Source organism: Pan paniscus, chromosome 1 (genome assembly GCF_029289425.2).
Source record: "Pan paniscus chromosome 1, NHGRI_mPanPan1-v2.0_pri, whole genome shotgun sequence".
Taxonomy (NCBI): domain Eukaryota; kingdom Metazoa; phylum Chordata; class Mammalia; order Primates; family Hominidae; genus Pan; species Pan paniscus.
Genome location: NC_073249.2, coordinates 163,461,840 through 163,484,045, shown reverse-complemented (window position 1 = coordinate 163,484,045; position 22,206 = coordinate 163,461,840). Strand labels below are relative to the sequence as shown.

General features: G+C 39.1%; 1 protein-coding gene across 1 annotated transcript in view; it reads left to right on the top strand.

Moving 5' to 3' along the window:
* ALG6 (ALG6 alpha-1,3-glucosyltransferase) overlaps positions 1–22,206 on the top strand; it is a 69,750-nt gene that overhangs the window by 3,593 nt on the left and 43,951 nt on the right. The gene's annotated exons all lie outside the window — the stretch shown is intronic.

Genomic DNA, 22,206 nt, shown 5'->3' with positions numbered 1-22,206 from the left:
TTTTGATATGGTTGAGAAAATACATTTAAATGTCCAGTTCTAATAGAAAGAATATGGATAACAGCTAAATAGAAGCATGCGCTTTGTGATGTGAGAAAGCAAAAATGTGTTCTAACAGGTAAGATGACAAATTGAGAAATGATTCTGTATTAAACATTGAAGAGGAAAATGAGCTAGCACTTCAAGGGAGGGGTGGAGCCTGTTTAGGGTAGAGAAGCATATTACTGGATTAAAGGGAAGCGATCAGTGAACAAGAATAAAATTGGGAATGAGAGAGGGGGAATTGATGGAGTATGGTCCTGGTGTGTTGGATTGGCTTAAATGTAACTCTGCAGGTACCTATTTAGCACGTCTCATGTTCCCGGCACTGTGCTAGCTTCTAAAAATACAAGATGAATAGCCAATACTCAGAGGGCCCACATTTTATTTTATTTTATTTTATTTTATTTTATTTTATTTTTTTGATACGGAGCCTCGCTGTGTCGCCCAGGCTGGAGTTCAGTGGCGCAATCTTGGCTCACTGTAACCTCTGCCTCCCGGGTTCAAGCAATTCTTCTACCTCAACCTTCCGAGTAGCTGGGATTACAGATGCACGCGACCATGCCCAGCTAATTTTTGCATTTTTAGTAGAGACGGGGTTTCACCATGCTGGCCAGGCTGGTGTCGAACTCCTGACCTCGTGATCCACTTGCCTCGGCCTCCCAAAGTGCTGGGATTACAGGCGTGAGCCACCGCACCCAGCCAGAGGGCCCACATTTTAATAGTTAAATGGTCACAACAGAGGGTGATAATTATAATGTAGGAGTATGTGTGAGGTACAGAGTTAATAGAGAGGTAAATGATCAAGATGCATTAGAGAAAACTTCAGGAAAGATGTTTGCATTCAAGATTTGAAGGATGAGTCAGAATTTTCTAGGCAAATGAAGTGGAGAAGGTATTATAGAGTGCAGGAACTTGTGCAGCAGACATGGTGTCACAGAGCATGGTTATTATAAGTATTGTATTTGAGTTGCATGAAACATAGGAACAAAAAGGATGAGGAGAGAGTGACCAGAGAGTAGGTTATACAATTAGCTGGGCAAATTATTTAGTTGTAGAAAAATAACTTATGTTAGTGAAAAAGGGTCATAGGAAAAAGAGATAGGTAAAGAGAAAAATGAGACAATAATATTAATAGTTGTAAGAGCTATGATATATACACAGACACATATATATACACAGACACACATTTACTCTCTACTTACACATTTACTATATACGAAGATACACATATGGAAATTTATATATATGTGTGTCTATATAGTAAATGTGTATATACACAGACACACATATATAGGTATTTTATGCATACCTATATATGTGTGTGTCTGTATATAGTAAATGTATATATACACAGACATATATATGGATATATACAGACACACATATATATAAATATCTGTATATATGTGTGTATATAGTAAATGTGTATGTAGAGAATAAATGTGTATGTGTCTGTGTATGTCGTAGCTTTTTTTTGAGAAAAAAAAAGCGCTGTCACCCAGGCTGGAGTGCAGTGGCGCAATCTTGGCTCACTGTAACCTCCGCCTCCCAGTTTCAAGCGATTCTCCTGCCTCAGCCTCCTAAGTAGCTGGGATTACAGGTGCATGCCATCATGCCCAGCTAATTTTTGTATTTTTAGTAGAGACGAGGTTTCACCATGTTGGTCAGGCTGGGCTTGAACTCCTGACCTCGTGATCTGCCTGCCTCGGCCTCCTGAAGTGCTGGGATTACAGGCATGAGCCACCGTGCCTGGCCTGTAGCTCTTACATATAGATGTATACACACACACATACATATATGTTTTGTAAGTCTTTTTTTTTTGGAGACAGGGTTTCACTTTCATCGTCCAGGCTAAAGTGCAGTGGCACAATGTTGGCTCATGGCAGCCTCCGCCTCCTTGGTGCAGTGATTCTGCTGCCTCAGCCTACCGAGTAGCTGGAAATACAGGCGTGCACCATGACGCCTGGCTAATTTTTGTATTTTTTGTAGACACAGGGTCTCACCATGTTGCCCAGGCTGGTCTTGAACTCCTGAGCTCAAGTGATCTGCCTGCCCCAGCCTCCCAAAGTGCTGGGATTACAGGTGTGAGCCGCCATGTCCAGCCAATATTTTAACCAGACTATAGTTTCTCTTTTCTCTTAAAACATTTTTTTTCGGGGGGAGGCTAAGGTGGGTGGATTGCCTGAGCTCAGGAGTTCAAGACCAGCCTGAGCAACATGGCAAAACCCCGTCTCTATTAAAAATACAAAAATTAGCCGGGCGCACACCTGTAATCCCAGCTGCTGGGGAGGCTGAGGCACGAGAATTGCTTAAGCCCAGGAGATGGAGGTTGCAGTGAGCCGAGATCATCCCATTACACTTTAGCCTGGGCGACAGAGCAAGACTCTGCCTCAAAAAAAAACAAAACAACACACTTTTTTGGGCTATTTTTATTTTTCAATTTAATTTAATTTACATTTTTTTTTTTTTTTTTTTTTTTGAGACAGGGTCTCCCCCTGTTGCCCAGGCTGGAGTGCAGTGGCATGATCTTGGCTCACTGCAGCCTTGACCTCTTGGGACTACAGGCATGTGGCTAATTGTCTGGCTAATTGTTTTGATTTTTAGTAAAGATGAGGTCTCACTGTGTTGCTTAGGCTGGTCTTGAACTCCTGGGCTCGAGCAATACTCCTGCCTCAGCCTCCCAAAGTACTGGGATTATAGGTGTGAGCCACTGCGCCCAATTTTTTCAAATACTCTGGCTTAATATAGTTTCTCTTTATTCAGCATGAATTTAAAGGATTTATAGAAAGAACTTGTAAGAACTACTATATTTTGAGTATGAGTATTTTCTTTAGTATTTACCACAACCACTGAAGACAGGTAATATCTTCGATTTACAAATGGAAAATGAGACAACCAATAAATGACAACTGGGATTCAAATATAGTTGTATTTAATTCCACAATCAGTGCTCTTATGACTGTGCTCTGTGGCTTCTGAATGAGTTCGAGGAATATGGAGGAAGTAAAATCACTTAAATGTTGCAGTTGACTTGGGCTCAAATCTTAGCTCTTTCACCTGTTAGTTGCCTGATCTTGGGGAACTTATTTAATCTCCTTGAGCCTCTTCTATCAAGTGGGGTATTAATACATACTTTAAGAGGGTTATTGGCCGGGCCGTGGCTCACGCCTGTAATCCCAGCACTTTGGGAGGCTGAAGTGGGCCGATCACATGAGGTCAGGAGTTCGAGACCAGCCTGGCCAACATAGTGAAACCCCGTCTCTACTAAAAATACAAAAATTAGCCGGGTGTGGTGGCAGGTGCCTGTAGTCCCAGCTATTCCGGAGGATGAGGCACGAGAATTGCTTGAACCCGGAAGGCAGAGGTTGCAGTGAGCCGAGATCACGCCACTGCACCCCACCCTGGGTGACAGAGCAAGACTCTGTCTCCAAAAAAAAAAAAAAAAAAAAAAAAGGATTCTTGTGAGGATTGAGATAATATGTATAAATTATGTTTTCTTTTTTAATAGTGCAGGGCTATAACTAGCACATTTATAGTTCATAACTCATCTTATTTGATCCTCACATCAGATCATTTAACCCTAAAATGTCTGCTATGCAGGAAAAATAGGTCTTGCTGGTGATTAAGTCTTTAGGCCTGGTCTTTAGGGTGACCAAGAATAATAAATGGTATCTTCCCTAGAGAAGTTTACAGTCTAGTGGATAAGGTGGACATGTAAATATATACTACATAAAAATGTAGGCTGAGCACAGTGGCTCATGCTTGTAATTCTAGCACTTTGGGAGGCTGAGGCAGGGGGATCACTTGAGGTCAGGAGTTCCAGACCAGCCTAGCCAACGTGGTGAAACCCCCTTTACAAAAAGAAAAATTAGGCATGGTGGCGCATGCCTGTAGTCCTAGCTACTCGGGCCTCTGAGGTGGGAGGATTGCTTGAACCCGGGAGGCGGAGGTTGCAGTGAGCCAGAGATGGTGCCACTGCACTTCAGCCTGGGTGACAGAGGGAGACTCCATTAAAAAAAAAAATGTAGTGTGGTATAGGCAAATACTTTGTTTCTTTTCTTTTTTTTTTTTTTCTCCCTAGACTGAATCGTGCTCTGTTGCCCAGGCTGGAGGGCAATGGTGCAATCTCGGCTCACTACAATATCCGTCTCCTGGGTTCAAGCAATTCTCCTGTCTCAGCTTCCCGAGTAGCTGGGATTTACAGGCATGTGCCACCACCCCTGGCATTTTTTTTTTTTTTTTCAGTAGAGACAGGATTTCCCCATGTTTGCCAGCCTGGTCTCAAACTCCTGACCTTAGGTGATCCGCCCTCCTTGGCCTCCCAAAGTGCTGGGATTATAGGCATGAGCCACCACGCCTGGCCCATTTCTTTTACTTCCTTAAAATGCCTTTGTCAGGTTTGATATCAAGGTTAAGCTAGCCTCATAAAATGAATTAGGGAGTATTCTCTCTTCTTGTAAAATCTGGAATAGTATGTAAGCTTGAAATTGTTTGTTCCTTAGATACTTGGTAGAACTTGATAGTAAAGGTATTTGGGCCTGGAATTTTCTTCGTAGGGAAAATGTTTAGTGATTTAATTTGTTTATTGGTTATAGGACCATTTAGGCTCTCTCTTTTTTCTCGAATTATTTTTGTAATTTATATTTTTCTAGAAATGTTTCCATTTCACCTAAGTTTTAAAATGTATTGACATAAAATTATTCATAATGTTTTCTTACCTTTTACATTTTCTGCTGTATCAATGATTATAGTTCCTTTTTTATTTCTTATATAGTTAGTGGTGTTTCATTTTTTAAAACAATCAGTCTTATTAGGGGTTTATTAATTTTATTAGTACAGTCATGCATTGTTTAATGATGGGGATTCATTCTGAGAAATGCGTCAATTGGCAGTTTAGTCATTGTTCAACCATTGTAGAGTGACTTACACCAACTCAGATTGTACAGCCTACTACACCCAGGCTGTACATTATAGCCTATTGCTCCTAGGCTACAAACCTATACAACATGTTACTGTACTGAATACTGTAGGCAGTTGTAGCACATGGTAAGTATTTGTGTATTTAAACATATCTAAACATAGATAAGGTGCAGTTAAAATACAGTATGATTATCTTATGGGACCATCATTGTTTATACAGTTCGTTGTTGACTGAGATGTCATTATTGTGGTACATGGCCGTATTTTTCAAATAACTAATCTGAGCTTTGCCCATTCTCTCAGTGATATCCTTGGGGTTGTTCTTTTTTAAATTTACTAAATTGGATGCTTTAGCTCTTAAGTTTCAGTCTCTGTAACACTATCATTTAAGCTATACATTTTCTTTAGAGTACCATCCCACAAGTAATATTTTCTAATTTCTAATGTGACATCTACTTTGACCCATGAGTTATTTAGAATTATGTTTAAAATTTTTTAAATATTTAGGCTTTAAAAATTATCTTTTTGATATTTTAAATTTAAGTAGATGGTAGAAAGAGAATCTTTCTGTGTACTACTAATTCTTTGAAAAGCATTGAAACTTGACCTAGTATGTAATCAGTTTTTGTAAATGTTCTGTGTGTGCTTGAAAAGAATGTGTAATCTCTAGTTTAATATTCTGCATATATTCAATAACCCAATATTATTGTTTTGATACAATTGTTTTTTATATTCTTACTGATATTTTACCAATTGATCTACCAGTTATTAAGAGAGCTGTAGTTTCTCTTTGTAGTTTTGTCAACTTGTATGTATATATTTTGTATCTATATTACTAGGTGATTTAGAATTGTTTTTCTTTTTTCTTTTATTTTTTGAGATGGAATCTCACTCTGTTGCCCAGGCTGGACGGCACAATCTCAGCTTACTGCAACCTCTGCCTCCCGGGTTCAAGGGATTCTCCTGCCTCAGCCTCCCTAGTGGCTGGGATTACAGGCGTGCGCTGCCACACCCAGCTAATTTTTGCATTTTTAGTAGAGACGGGGTTTCACCATGTTGGCCAGGCTGGTCTTGAACTCCTGATCTCAGGTGATCCACCACCTCGGCCTCCCAAAGTCGTGGTATTAACAAGGTAGAATTTTTTTGTGTGTGACCTGAATTTCATATCACTGTTGCTTCCCTGTTTGTTTACAGTAATGCTTTTTTGTTAAAGTTTGTTTCCTCTAAAATTAATATAGCCATAATAGTTTTCTTTAGTTTGATTTTTGCTTGTTACATCTTTTTCTGTCCTTTTATTCTTTACTGTATGTTTAGATATGTCTAAGCAATTTCCTTCTGCAATTGCTGTTTCCCTTCTCTATTGGTTTGAAAGCTATACTTTTATTTTCTTCTTTCAGGACTTATCTGGAAATTTTCAGTTGCATATTTAACTTAACAAAGCCTAAAGTTAATATTTATATCCTCTTGAACAATGCAAAGACTTTAGAATGTTTTAATTCTGGTTACAGATCCTCACTTCCCAAGTTAAAATGTTACTGTCTAGGATTTTGTTTATTCCATGATTTTTAATCCTATAAATTAGGCATTAATGACTTGTTTTGTACAGTTAATATTGGTTTATTATTTATTATTTATTTATTTTTAGAGATGGGATCTCACTCTATTGCCCAAGCTCAAGTACAGTGGCATGACCATAGTTCATTGCAGCCTTGACTTCCTGGGCTCAGAGGATCCTCCTGCTCCAGCCTCCCCAGTAGCTGGAACTACAGGTGCTTGCCACCACACCCAGCTAAATATATGTTTTTTTATTTTTAGTAGACATAAGGTCCTGCTGTGTTGCCCAAGCTGGGCTCAAACTCCTGGGCTCAAGGGGGATCCTCCCACCTTGGCCTCCCGAAGTGCTGGGATGACAGGTGTGAGCCACTGTGCCCTGCATATTTATTTAGTTTTACCCTTGTGTTTAGCATTTTCTGTTCACCCTTCTTACATATTGTATCTTTCTTTGAGATCATTTTTTTTCTTCCTGAAGTACACCTTTGGGAGTTTTTTTTGGTGAGAGTCTGTTGGTGGCAAACCCAGTTTTTGTCTGAAAATGCCTTTATTTGGCTTTCAGTCTTAAAGTTTTGCTGGGTATGGAATTGTTTTGATGGTTGTTTTCTCTTAGTATTTTGAAAATACCATTGTCTTTTAATTTGTGTTGATGTTTGGACATCAGCTGTCATTTTAACTGTTATTCTTTTGTAGGTAATTTGCCTTTCCTTTCTTGCTGCAGTTTCACTATGATATATCTTAGTGAATATTAAAACATTTGTCATCCTAGTATTTTCTGTGATTTCTGTCTCTAAGGAATGGTATTTTCTGTCTGTTCTAGAAACTTTTCAGCTACTGTGTCTTCTTATTTTTCTTCCTTTTAGAACTCTGATTAGATATATGTTGGATCTTTGGTTAGGAATTCCACAGATAGTATAGGCCATTCACTATGTGCCAAGGGCTGGTGATGCTGCAGAGAATAAAACAGACAATAATCTCTTCCCCTCATTGACTTTATAGTTCTCAGTTATCTCTTCAAATATTGTATCTTCCTCATTTTTATTCTTGTACAACTCTTGTTAGATGTATGTTGGGTCTTTTCATTCTGTCTTCTGTGTTTCATAATCTCTTGTATTTTCCATCTCGGGGTTTCTTCACAGTGCTTCCTTTATAATCATCAAATTTGGTTTCCTGTTCATTACTTTTTAGCTGTGCTTAATTTGTTTTTTTTTTTTTTTTTAACTCCCCATTGAATGTTAAGGTTTCAGTTATTATATTTTTTATTTCCAGAAGTTCTCTTTGGTTCCTTTTTAGATCTTGATCATTTCTGATAGTCTCTTGTTCCTTCAGCATACTTTCAAGGTCTTCTTTTGTATTGTTAAGCAGTTGAACCATGCTTATTTTATGTTCCTTATCTAAAAAGTCTCGTATCTGCATTCTGATTTCATAGTTTTTTGTTTCTCCTGACCCTTGCTCATGGTATTTTGTTTCTTCATGAGCTTAGTGATTTTTAATAAAATTGTGAGTTTATGTAATTTGGAACTTTTATCTGTGGGAATTCTTTGAGGCTTGAGTTTCCTGTGCATTTTTCCACATGGGGTTTATGTTGCTTCCTGGTAGGCACCTGGGGCACTATTAACAAAAATCAAACTAAATTAGCAACTTAAAGTTTCTTTGGGTCATGTACTTGGTGTGAATTCAGGCCCCAACCAGGGCAAATGCAGGCATATGGTTAGGAGTTTTCATAGGACTCTTTTTCGTTTTTCCTGTACTACCAGGAGCCAAGGCCGAGATGAGTACTATCTTCACTATCTCCCTAAAGGCATTGTATTTTAAATTGTAGTAGAGGGTTCTCTGACCTTGAATTCCTACCTGTTCAGGTCCCAGGCTTTGCCTCCTTACTGACTGCATAGGGCTCCTGGTAGCCAGGCTATTGACCACCAGAGATCATTGGATACCCTCAAGGCAAATGCTTACCTCTCTGAATCTACACTTTGCTGTTGTTTCTGGGGCCTCTAAGGAATTCTTACATGTTACTGCTAGTTCAGCCATATATTAAAATTATATATTTATAAAAGTAGGAAAAGTAATACTATATTATTAATTATATAAAAACAAATATAAATCATACATTATATATAAAACATCATATATAAAACATTATATACATTATTTATTCAATGTTAACTAGGATTTTTACTGGAGATGTTTTTGGACCCTTTGTCTGGCATATTGCTGGAAACTGAAGTGCCATCTATATTTTTAAAAGCTCCATAAATTATTCTAGTGTTTATAGAGGGTTAATAGACATGATGGTTGAAGCCAGGGGTTGAGGGGCAAAAGCAACAGGTTTAAGAGTTGCTTTTGCCCCTCAACAAAAGCAACTTTTGTGCAAGAAGAAAACAGATTTAACCACTAATCATCTCCAGAGAGAAGAGAGAATGATTAAAGGAGACTGAGAAGAAACTGTGTAGTAGGCTTAGCATCTGGAGAGTTTGTTTTTCTAGAAGCCAAGAAACCAGACAACTTTACAAAATGAGGACCGGCCAACAGTGTCCAGCTATAGACATGTCAAAAAGGATGAAAATTTAAAATAGACAAGAGATCTATAGGAGGCCATGTGAACCTCCTGGTTGCCAGACTGTAATGAACTGAGGACTGAATGGTAGTTATCAAATGGACATAGCAACTTTCAGGAAGTTTGTTCATGAATGGAAGAAAGGAAATAGTTTGGTGGCTGAAGTGGGGGAAGAAGGGCTGAGGAAACGTCCAGTTAGAAGTTGTTATATAAAATATGTAACTTATAATATTACTTTTAGTCCATAATTGGTCCATTGGAAAGTCATCCCCTTTTCTGAATTTGGTACTAATTCATGGTGATTATTTAGTTTGCAATCTTTTTTCCAGTTTTCCTTTTGTCTCCTAATTGTGACACATATATTATTTTCTCGTTTATTTTAAGGTGAAGTTGAAAAGAACTAAAATCAGAGTATAGGATAAAATACTACAAATTTTTAAATGATACTATTTCAGTATTGCTGGTATATATAATCAAATGCTTAATGGGAATTCAGGAGGGGACAATTCATCCAATACTTCTCTATTCCTGTGACTTACATATATTACTTAACCTGACATTTCTTTCATGAACTGAATTTACTCAATTACTTTTCTCATCTGGAAAAGAAAACAGGACTCCAGCTACTTATTTTAAACGCTGCTCTTAAATTGTCCCTAGGAAAATCAACAGAATCAGATTCCTTTTGGGTTACTATATAAGAAAAATATTGTTATTGCACATTAGTAGATTATTTGAAGGCATCTTGTAGATGGCTATGATATATTTTTGTCATTTTTCAGATAAGGAAAGTAAATATGCTAAACATTAAGAAAAATGGTGGCTGGGCCCAGTGGCTCACACCTGTAATCCCAGCACTTTGAGAGGCCGAGGCAGGTGGATCGCTTGAGCCCAAAAGTTTGAGTCCAGCCTGGGCAATACAGGGAAACCTTGTCTTTATAAAAAATACAAAAATTGGCCAGGCGCGGTGGCTCACGCCTGTAATCCCAGCACTTTGGGAGGCCGAGGCAGGCGGATCACGAGGTCAGGAGATCAAGACCATCCTGGCTAACACGGTGAAACCCCGTCTCTACTAAAAATACAAAAAATTAGCTGTGCATGGTGGCGGGCGCCTGTAGTCCCAGCTACTAGGGAGGCTGAGGCAGGAGAATGGCATGAACCCAGGAGGCGGAGCTTGCAGTGAGCTGAGATCTCACCACTGCACTCCAGCCTGGGCGACAGAGCAAGACCGTCTCAAAAGACAAAAACAAATACAAAAACAAAAACAAAACCCCAAAATTAGGTGGGCATGGTGGCGCATGCCTGTAGTCCCAGCTACTGATAGTGGGGGCTGAGGGGGGATCCCTTGAGCCCAGAAGGTCAAGGCCGCAGTGAGCCGTGATCACACCACTGGACTCCAGCCTGGGTGACAGAACAAGACCCTGTTTAAAAGAAGAGAAAAGAAGGAAGGGAGGGGAGGGGAGGGGAGAGGATTCCATTATAGAACTCAACTCCATCATAAAGAATATAACATTTTTAGCATTCATGTGTGAGGGACTTATGTGTCATTGGAGGTTGGGAGAATTAATGAATAACATCTGTGATTCTGCTGAGATATTGTTCCTTCTGTTGATTAAAATACTATTTTTGGTATCCTGATTTGTATTGTTTTGTTTTTAAGAAGTGAGTTTTCACTATGTTGCCCAAGCTGCAGTAGAGTGACTATTTACAGGATGTGATCATCAGGCACTGTAACCTTGGGCTCCTGGCCTCAAGTGGTCCTCCCACCTAGCCTCCCAATAGAAATGCATCATTTTTATGTATTGTAAAATATCTCAGCTTGTACCACTGCTCCCAGCTCATAATTTCTTTTTTTGTTGTTTTTTAAAAGTTTTTTGCTTTTAATTTTTATGGGTACATAGTAGATGTACATATTCATGGGTCACATGAGATTTTTTAAAAAAAATTTTATTTATTTTTTTTATTTTAAATTTTTATTTTATTATTATTTTTTGAAATGGAGTCTTGCTGTGTCACCCAAAGTGGAGTGCAGTGGTGCCATCTCGACTTACTGCAACCTCTGCCTCCCCGGTTCAAGCAATTCTTCTGTCTCAGCCTCCCAGGTAGCTGGGACTACAAGCATGAGCCACCACGCCCAGCTAATTTTTTGTATTTTTAGTATAGATGGGGTTTTACCATGTTGACCAGACTGGTCTCGAACTCCTGACTTCAAGTGATCTGCCCGCCTCAGCGCCCAGCTGATTATTTATTATTTATTATTTTTTTGAGACAAGAGCCTCGCTCTGTCACCCAGGCTGGAGTGCAGTGGTACGGCCTTGGCTCATTGCAACTCTGCCTCCCGAGTTCAAGCAGTTCTCCTGCCTCAGCCTCCTGAGTAGCTAGGATTATAGGCGCGTGCCACCATGCCTGGCTAAGTTTTGTTTTTTTTGTTTTGTTTTTGTTTTTTTTTTTTGAGACGGAGTCTGGCTCTGTCGCCCAGGCTGGAGTGCAGTAGCGCGATCTCGGCTCACTGCAAGCTCTGCCTCCCGGGTTCACGCCATTCTCCTGCCTCAGCCTCCTGAGTAGCTGGGACTACAGGTGCCCGCCACCACGCCCAGCTCATTTTTTTGTATTTTTATTAGAGACGGGGTTTCACCATGTTAGCCAGGATGGTCTCGAGCTCCTGACCTCATGATCCGCCCGTCTCGGCCTCCCAAAGTGCTGGGATTACAGGCGTGAGCCACCGCACCTGGCCTAAGTTTTTGTATTTTTAGCAGAGTCGGGGTTTTACCATGTTGGCCAGGCTGGTCTCAAACTCCTGACCTCAGGAGATCCACCCACCTTGGCCTCCCAAAGTGCAGGGATTACAGGCGTGAGCCACCATGCCCAGCCTATTTTTATTTTTTTGAGATAGAGTCTCGCTCCATTGCCCTGTGCTCCAGCACAGGCTGGAGTGCAGTTGTGAAATCTTAGCTCACTGTAGCCTCTGTCTCTGGGTTCAAGTGATTCTCCTGCCTCAGCCTCCCAAGTAGCTGGGATTACAGGTGCTCACCACCATGCCTAGCTAATTTTTTTTGTATTTTTTAGTAGAGATGGGGTTTCATCATGTTGTCCAGGCTGGTCTTGAACTCCTGGCGATCTGCCCACCTTGGCCTCCCAAAGTGCTAGGATTACAGGCATGAGCTACCGTGCCTGGCCATTATTTTATTTTTTAGATACAGTATCTCACTATGTCACCCAGGCTGGAGTACAGTGGTGCCATCATGGTTCACTGCAGCCTTGACCCCCTGGGCTCAAGTGATCCTCCTACCTCAGCCTTACAGGTAGCCAGGACTATAGGCACATACCACTGCACCTGGCTAACATGAAATGTTTTGATACAAGCATACAATGTGTAATAATCACATTAGGGTAAATGAGGTATTCATTACCTCAAGCATTTATTCTTTGTATTATAAACATTCCATTTATACTTTTAGTTATTTAAAAATGGTAAAATAAATTATTGTTGACTGCAGTCACCCTGTTGAGCTATCAAATACTAGATCTTATTCATTCTGTGTAATTATATTTTTGAATCCATTAATCTTCCCTACCCCACCCACTCTTCTCAGCCTCTGGTAACCATAATTCTGTTCTTCATCTCCAAGAGTTCAATTGCTTCAATTTTTAGCTCCCACTAATGAGTGAGAATATTGAAAGTTTGTCTTTCTGTGCCTGGCTTGTTTCACTTAACATCATGACCTCCAGTTCCAGCTATGTTGTTGCAAGTGACAGGATCTCATTCTTTTTTATGGCTGAATCCATTGCATATACATTTTATTTATTCATTCGTCTGCTGATGGACACTTAGGTTGCTTGCGAATCTTGGCTATTGTGAACGGTGCTGCAATAAACACAAGAGTGGAGCTATCTTTTCAGTATATGGATTTCTTTTATTGCCTGTCGTTTGGATAAAAGCCATTTTACCTGGGTGAGATGATGTCTCATTGTAGTTTTGATTTGCATTTCTCTGATCATCAGTGATGTTGAGCACTTTTTCATATTCCTGTTTGCCATTTGTATGTCTTCTTTTGAAAAATGTGTATTCAGATCTTTTGCCCATTTTTTAATTGGGTTATTTGATTTTTTTTCCTATTGAGTTGCTTGAATTCCTTATATATTCTGGTTGTTAATCCCTTGTCAGATGGGTAGTTTGCGCATATTTTCTCCCATTCTGTGGGTTCTGTCTTTGTTGATTGCTTCCTTTGCTGTGCAGAAGCTTTTAAACTTGATGGATCCCATTTGCCCGTTTTTGCTTTGGTTGCTTGTGCTTGTAGAGTATTACTCAAGAAATTTTTGCCCAGACCAATGTCCTAGAGAGTTTCCCCAGTGTTTTCTTGGAGCAGTTTCATAGTGTGAGGTCGTATATTTAAGTCTTTAATCCATTTTGATTTGATTTTTGTATGTGATGAGAGATAGGGGTTTAGTTTCATTTTCTGCATATAGATATCCAATTTTCCCCCAAAGAGACTCTCTTTTCCCCAGTGTATGTTCTTGGCACCTTTGTCAAAAATGAGTTCACTGTAGATGTGTGTATTTGTTTCTGGGTTCTCTATTCTGTTCCATGGTCTAGGTATCTGTTTTTATGCCAGTACCATGCTGTTTTGGTTACTGTAGCTCTGTAGTAAAATTGAAGTCAGTGTAATGTAATTCCTCCAGTTTTGTTCTTTTTGCTTAGGATAGTTTTGACTATTTGGGGTCTTTTGTGGTTCCATATAAATTTTAGGATTATTTTTTCTATTTCTGTGAGGAATGTCATTGGTAGTTTGATGGAGATTGCATTGAATCTGTAGATTGCTTTGGGTAGAATGGACATTTAATGATATTGATTCTTCCAATCCATGAACATGGAATATTTTCCCATTTTTTTGAATTTCTTTCATCAGTGTTCTATAGTTTTTTATTAAGATCTTTTACTTCTTCTTCTTTTTTTTTTTTTTTTTGAGACAGAGTCTCGCTCTGTCACCCAGGCTGGAGTGCAATGGCATGATCTTGGCTCACGGCAACCTCTACCTCCCAGGTTAAAGCAATTCTCCTGCCTCAGTCTCCTGAGTAGCTGGGATTATAGGCGCATGCCACCATGCCCGACAAATTTTTGTATTATTTTTATTTTTTTTTAGTAGAAATGGGGTTTCACCATGTTGGCCAGGCTGGTCTTGAACTCCTGACCTTGTGATCTGCCCATCTCAGCCTCCCAAAGTGCTGGGATTACAGGCGTGAGCCACCACGCCCGGCCTTGAGCCACTGTGCTTGGCCTGATCTTTTATTCTTTAGTTAATTCCTAGGTATTTAATTTTATTTGTGGCTATTGTAAATGAGATTTTTCAAATTTCTTTTTCAAATTGTTCACCATTGGCATACAGAAGTACTAGTGATTTTTGTATGTTGATTTTTTATGCTGTGACTTTACTGAGTTTGTTTTACAGTTCTAATAGTTTTTTTATGGTGTTTTAAGGTTTTTCCGAATATAAAATTATATCATCTGCAAACAAGGATAATTTGACTTCTTCCTTTCCAGTTTGGGTGACCTTTATTTCTTTCTCTTGTCTGATTGCGCTAGCTAAGACTAACAGCACTATGTTGAATAACAGTTGTGAAAGTGGGCATTCTTCTTTTGTTCCAAATCTTAGAGGAAAGGCTTTCAGTTTTTCCCCATTCAGTATGATACTAGCTGTGGGTCTGTCATGTATGGATTTTATTGTGTTGAGGTATGTTTTTTCTAAACTCAATTTTTTGAGGGTTTGTGTCAGGAAGGGGTGTGGAATTGTATCAGATACTTTTTCAGCATCAACCAAAATGGTCATATGGTTTCTGTCCTTCATTGTGTTGATTTGATGTACCACATTGATTGATTTGCATATGTTGAGCCATTCTTGCATCTGTGGGATTTATCTGTAGGGTAATGATGAATGATCTTTTTAATGTACTGTTTGCTAGTATTTTGTTGTGGATTTTTGCATCAATGTTCATCAGGGATATTGGCTTGTAGTTTTTTTTTCTTTTTTTAATATGTCTTTCTCTGGTTTTGTTATTAGGAATACTGGGCTCGTAGAATGAGTTTGGAAGTATTCTCTCTATTTTTTGGAATAGTTTGAATAGGACTGATATTAGGATTTTTCTTTAAATGTTTGGTGAAATTCAACAGTGATGCCATCAGGTTCTAGGCTTTTCTTTGCTGGGAGACTTTTAATTACTGCTTTGATGTCATTGCTTGTTATTGATCTGTTCAGGTTTTGGATTTCTTCCTGGTTCAGCTTGGTAGGTTGTATGTGTCTAGGAATTTATCAGTTTCTTCTAGGCTTTCCAGTTTTTTGGCATATAATTGCTCATAGTAGTCTCTGGTGATCCTTTGAATTTCTGCAGTATTGGTTGTAATGTCTCCTCTTTAATCTCTGATTTTATTTATTTAAGTCTTCTTTCTTTTTTTCCTAGTCTGGCTAAAAGTGTCTCAATTTTGTTTATCTTTTCGAAAACCAACTTTTTGTTTCGTTGATCTTTCAACTTCGTTTATTTCTGCTCTGATCTTTACTATTTCTTCTACTAATTTTCTGTTTATTTTGCTGTAGCTTTTCTAGTTCTTTAAGATGTATCATTAGGTTGTTTATTTGAAGTTTTTCTACTTTTTTGACATAGGCAGTTATTGCTATAAACTTTCCTCTTAGTACTACTTTCATGTATCCCATAGGTTTTGGTATGTTGTGTTTCCATTTTCATTTGTTTGAAGAAATTTTTAAATTTTCTTCTTAATTTCTTCGTTGGCACACTGGTCATTCAGGATCATATTGATTAATTTCCATGTGTTTGTACTGTTTCCAAAATTCCTCTTGTTATTGATTTCTAGTTTTATTCCATTGTGGTTAGAAAGGATACCTGATATGATATCAGTGTTTTGAATTTTTTAAGACTTGTTTGTGGTCTATCGTATGGTCTATCTGTGTGCCAAGGAGAAGAATGTGTATATTCTCTAGCCATTGGATGAAATGTTGTATAAATATCTGATAGGTCCACTTAGTTTACACTGCAGATTAAGTCTGATGTTTCTTTGTTGATTTTCTGTCTGGATGATTTGTCCAGTGCTGAAATTGACATCTCTAGCTATTACCCTATTGGAGACACTCTCTTTAGCTCTAATAATATTTGTTTTATATATCTAAGTGCTCCAGTGCTGGATGCGTATATATTTACCATTGTTATATCTCTTGCTGAATTGATCCGTTTGTCATTATATAATGACCTTCTTTGTCTTTCTCTTTTTTTGTTTTTTTTTTTTTTTTTTTTTGAGACAGAGTCTTGCTCTGTTGCCCAGGCTGGAGTGCAGTGGTGTGATCTCGGCTCACTGCAACCTCCTGCCTCCAGAGTTCAAGTGATTCTCCTGCCTCAGCCTCCCAAGTAGTGGGACTACAGGTGTGCACCACCACGCCCAGCTAATTTTTGTATTTTTAGAAAAGACGAGGTTTTGCCGTGTTGGCCAGGCTGGTCTTGAACTCCTGACCTCAGGCAATCCGCCTGCCTCGGCCTGCCAAAGTACTGGGATTAGAGGTGTGAGCCACCGTGCCCAGCTTCTTTGTCTCTTTTTATAGCTTTTGTCTTGAAATCTGTTTTGTCTGATGTAAGTATAGCTACTCCTGCTCTTTTTGGTTTCCATTTGCATGGAATATCTTTTTCCATCCTTTTATTTTCAGTCTATGTGTGTCTTTGTAAATGAAGTATGTTTCTTGTAGGCAACAGACTGTTCAAGTGATTCTCCTGCCTCAGCCTGTGGAGTAGCTGTGATTACAGGTGCACGCCACCATGCCCGGCTATTTTTTTTGTATTTTTAGTAGAGACGAGTTTTCACCATGTTGGCCACGCTGGTCTCAAACTTCTGACCTCAAGTAATCTGCCCACCTTGGCCTCCCAAAGTGCTGGGATTACAGGCATGAGCCACCGCGCCTGGCCTAAGTGAGGTGATCTTGGCTCACTGGAACCTCCGCCTTCCAGACTCAGGTTATCCTTTCACCTCAGCCTCCCAAGTAGCTGAGACTACAGGCACATGCCACCATGCCCAGCTAATTTTTTGTATTTTTGTAGAGATGGGGGTTTGGCCATGTTCCCCAGGCTGGCAAATAACATCTTATAACTCATTATTTTAAGCTAATGATTACTTAATACTGATTGTAAAAACTAACAAATAAGCAAAGAGAAAATTAACAAAAACTCTACACTTTAACTTTATTCCCCTGCTTTTTAACTTTTTATTGTTTCTATTTATATTTTATTCTGTGTCTTGAAAAGTTATGGTTATTATTTTTGATAGGTTCATCTTTTAGTCTTTCTACTCAAGATATGGGTAGTTTACAAACCTTAATGACAGTGTTAAAATACTTTGTGTACTTACTATTACCAGTGAGTTTTGTACCTTCAGATGATTTCTTATTGCTTATTAATGCCCTTTTCTTTCTGGTTGAAGAACTCCCTTTAGCATTTCTTGTAGGATAGGTCTAGTGTTGATGAAATCCCTCAGCTTTTTTGTCTGGGAAAATCTTTATATCTCCTTCATGTTTGACAGGTATTTTTGCTGGATATACTATTCTAGGATAAAAGTTTTTTTTTCCTTCAGTACTTTAAATATGTTGTGCCATTCTCTTCTGGCCTGTGTGGCTTTCTACTGAGAAGTCTGCTGCCAGATGTATTGGAACTCCTTTGTATGCTGTTTCTTTCTTCTTGCTGCTTTTAGGATTCTTTCTTTATCCTTAACCTTTGGGAGTTTGACTGTTAAAAAGTCTTGAGGTAGTCTTATTTGCATTAAATCTGCTTGGTGTTCTATAACCTTCTTCTACTTGAATATTGGTATCTTTCTCTAGGTTTGGAATGTTCTCAGTTATTATCCCTTTGAATAAACTTTCTACCCTGATCTCTCTCTCTCTCTCTATTACCTCTTTAAGGCCAGAAGCTCTTAGATTTGTCCATTTGAGGCTATCTTATAGATCTTCTAGGCATGCTTCTTTTGTCATTCTTATTTTTCTTTAGTTTCCACTGACTGTGTATTTTCAAATAGCCTGCCTTTGAGCTTACTAATTCTTTCTTTTGCTTGATCAATTCTGCTGTTGAGAGACTCTGATGCATTCCACAGTATGTCAATTGAATTATTTAGCACCAGAATTTCTGCTTGATTTTAACAAATTATTTCCATCTCTGTTAAGGATAGAATTCTAAATTCCTTCTCTGTTATATCTTGAATTTTTTGAGTTTCTTCAAAACAGTTATTTTGAATGCTCTGTTTGAAAGGTCACATACCTCTATCACTCTGAGATTGGTTGCTGGTGCCTTATTAAGTTCCTTTGGTGAGGTCATGCTTTTCTGGATGGTCTTAATGCTTGTGGATATTCATCTGGATATTGATAAGTTAGGTATTTATTGTAGTCTTCACAGTCTGGGCTTGTTTATACCCATCCTTCTTGGGAAGGCTTTCCAAGTATTCAAAGGGAGTTGAGTGTTGTCATCCATGGTCGCTGCAGCCATATTTGCATTAGGGGGCAACCCAAGCCCAGTTACACTGTGACTCTTGCAGGCTCATAGAGGTACCACTTTGATGGTCTTGGGTAACAAATCTGAGAGAATTCTTTGGATTACCAGACAAAGACTCTTGTTCTTTTCCCTTACTTTCCCCCAAAGAAATGGAGTCTGTCTCTCCATGTTGAGCTGATGGGAGCTGGAGGAGGGGTGACAAAAGTACCCATGTGGCCATCACATTGGTACATCAGACCTGAAGCTAGCACAGCACTGGGTCTTACCCAAGGCCTGCGGCAGTCACTGCCTGATTCCTGCCGATGTTCACTCAAGGCCCAAGGGTTCTTCATCAGCAGGTATTGAATCCAGCCAGGCTTATGCCCTTTCCTTAGGGTGGCAGCTTCCCCAGTCCACAGCCTATGTTGGGTCAGAAATGCTGTCTGGGAGCCAAGGCCTGGAGTTAGGAACCTTAATCAGGAGCCAGGCCTGGAATCCGGGACTCCAGGAGTTTGCCTGGTGCTGTGCTCCACTGTGGCCTGAAGCTAGGGCCTGGAATGTGGGCCTCAGGACTCTGCCTGGTACCTTATTTTGCTGTGGCAGAGCTGGTATTTAAGTTGCAAGACAAAGTCCTCTTTTACTCTCCAGTCTCCTTTCCTTAAGCAGAAGACATCCTTAAGCCATGCTGCCTGGGGTTGAGGGAGGGGTGATGCAAGCACTCCCTTGGCTGCCCTAGCTGGTGTCTTACTAGGTCATGTGCACCCCCACTCCACTGCGTCTGAGTCCAACACAGCACCAGGACTTGCCTAGGAAGTCCTTGTGTTCTAAACTGCCTTTCAAATTTATTTAAGACCCCAGAGTGCTTTAGCCTACAGTGGTGTGCCTATCTGGAACTCAGGTTCCTACTGCTGGGATGGACCATTCCCTTCTGGCTAGGACTAGCCTAAATGCTCCCTCCATAGGTACCAGCTGAATTCTGCCCTGTGTTGCTTTCTGCTGTGACAAGCAAGACTGAGTTCCAGTGCAGAGTCCCATAGTCACTGCACTCTCCCTCCCCAAACACACAGATTCTCTCTTCATGCCATGCAGCTGCTGCTGGGGAATGGAGAAGTGATGTTGACAATTCAATACTGTCTTTCTTACCCTCTTCAGTGCCTCTTTCCTTGATATGATATTAAAACCACGTACTGTGATTGCTCAGCTGATTTTGGTTCTTATGAAGGTACTTTCTTGTGGGGATAGCTGTTGAATTTGGTGTTCCTGCCAGGGGGACAGTCGCTGGAGGGTTCTATTTGGCCATCCTGCTCTGCCTCCTCTGTCATAGTTTGTTTTTTAATATGCTTATTTTAGTTTGCTTTTGGTTTATCTTGTTTTAAGATTGTAATTAAGAAGCACTTACAGGAGAGGAAAAATACATTTTCCTTCTGTCCTTCTAGGTTCTCTAATGTGCCCATGTAACAAAAGACAGATTAACAAGACAAAAACATAACGCATTTATTGAATATAAGTTTGAAACCTTCAGAAGGAAATGAAGACCCGAAGAAACAGTTAAACCTGAGTGTTTTTATACTAACTTTGATGAAGAGGGGAGAGTTGTAGAAAATGTGATAGGGCAATAGGGTATGAGTCAAGAGTAGTAAACGGGAAACTTGGCAAAACCTGTTCATTTTGGTTCCTCTGGGTATCCTTTCACCTTTGGAGATAAAGGTGCTTCTTTTCTCTGGGTATAGGGAGGGCACCTCTCACATGAGGATTTTATGATCTGCTTCAGGGGATGGTCAGTTCTTCCTGCACCTGCCCTTCCTCAGATTCCTTTAGCTTAAAATATTCAATATGCCAAGGTGCCAGATTTTGAAATTGCATGTTCAGAACTCCATCACACTCAAGTGTGGAAACTCAGGTTAGCTTGCTTAGTATTAATGCATTATTCCTCCTTTGGAAATGTATGTATTATTTAGGAAAATGGCTTATGTATATTATTGTAATTTGATTTTTTCTGAAATGTCTATCCCTTACGCTTTTAGAGATGCTTATATACATTAATTTTCAGAGACCTGAAAATATTGAATAAATACTGTTTGTTGCTTTTAAACAATCCATGGGGAGTAGAAAAATTTTGATTTTAGTATTGATTGTTTACCGTTTCTTGTAGAGATTCACAGTTCCTCTATACTTGATCCAAAGTGTTACCAGTGTCTTTAAGGCAAATGGCAACACTTGAGCCGGGGAAAGTTATTTTATTTTAATAACTTTTTTTTTCCCCAAAGCTGCATTGGCTGTTTGATAAGAAAGTTATAGAGAATCAGTTTTTGTAGCACATCATTACTAAAGTATGACTGTGTTCCATTTAACTGCTTAGTTTCTTTCTACTTACCCATTGCTATGGAAAATATAAAAGGATGACTTTTTTTTTTTTTTTTTCTTGAGACAAGTCTTGCTCTGTCACCCAGGCTGGAGTGCAATGAATGGCATGATCTCGGCTCACTGCAACCTCTGCCTCCCAGGTTCAGTTGATTCTTCTGCCTCAGCCTCCCAAGTAGCTGGGATTACAGGCATGTGCCACCACACCCAATTAATTTTTGTATTTTTAGTAGAGACAGGGTTTCACCATGTTGGTCAGGCTGGTCTTGAACTCCTGAACTCAGGTGATCTGCCCACCTTGGCCTCCCAAAGTGCTGTGATTACAGACATAAGCCACCACACCCTGCCAAAAGGAAGATTTTATTATGGAAAATTTTAGCCAAATTCTCTTCTCTAAAATGTTTAAAATTTTAATTTAAAGGCAGTTAGTAGGTATTGTTAACAACAAAACTACTTGTTTTTAAAATTCAAACATAATTATGAATAGTTCAACAATTAATAAAATGAACATTTAAGTAGTGCTTAAGCCCATTTTTCTGAGAATGAGACAGAATTGAAGCTGAGTAAATATACATTAGTGTGTTTTCTTTATGTAATTCTGAATCTTATGTAAATGAATTTGTAGAATTAAGCACTGTGGAAGGAATCGTTTTTTGCCCTTCCCAAGTGAAGCTCCCATAGGTACAGTTGGGTTGTCCTTCTGGGTTGCTTTAAGGGCACTTTAGCTGTTTTAAAAACTTAAGTACTAATTTCATACTCAGTGTCAGCTGAATTTATTGAAGTAGGTCAGACTCTGGATAGGAACTTGTTTCCCAACCCTAAAGAGAGTCATTATCCATTCTTCTATTTGTTAGAGAATGGTAATAAATTCTTCCACATTGACCACAAGTCTAGAGCAATTTCAGAAAATCTAGATAGTTGGATTTCTTCAGGTATAGGAAATTACTTAAGATTCTCTCTGACTTTTATTATCCCAGTGGACCAAAAACAAAAACAAAACAAATAAAAAGAAAAGTCAACTCCTTTCCACCCCCAAAGAAGCCATATTCAATGGTTGTATTCTTTAAAATAGAAACTTATATCCCTCCCTGGACCCAATCCCGCTACCCAGCCAAAGAATACACATGCAAAAATGCAATTAATTCTTTGGGGAATTCTTTTCTTAAAAAAATTTTTATTATTGTAGGTTATTCTTCCTCTCCAGTTTAATTAAGCAAACTTTTAATGTACTATATGCCTAGCAATGTTTTCTTTGGACACTGGAAAAT